Below are 364 nucleotides of genomic sequence, written 5' to 3'. Positions count from 1 at the left end.
ATGCTGTTGCTGGGGTTCATATGGCACCCAGCAGAGCCTAGCTAGAGGCTGAGGGACAACCTGAGAGCTGTCTATTAAAAATAACCCTTCTCCAGAATTCGCTACATGCTCCAGGTATTCCCTGTGCACTACTGCACTGTAAGGTCATTTCTACCCTGGGCAGTTTGGCAGGCTCTGACTGGAGCAGGACAGGGAGGGTGTGAGGCACACCTGAGTCTCATCACCAGAATAGGATGCTCCTGTGCCGGCATTAACTCTGTGAAGAGCTCACAAGTGGGTAGAAAGCCTCTGCTCATAGAATCATAGAATGGCATAGGCTGGAAGGGACCTTAGAGATCATCTACTCCAAACTCATCCTTCCAGG

Source organism: Apaloderma vittatum, unplaced genomic scaffold (assembly GCF_000703405.1).
Source record: "Apaloderma vittatum isolate BGI_N311 unplaced genomic scaffold, ASM70340v1 scaffold23710, whole genome shotgun sequence".
Classification (NCBI taxonomy): Eukaryota; Metazoa; Chordata; class Aves; order Trogoniformes; family Trogonidae; genus Apaloderma; species Apaloderma vittatum.
This window is presented reverse-complemented; position numbering follows the sequence as displayed.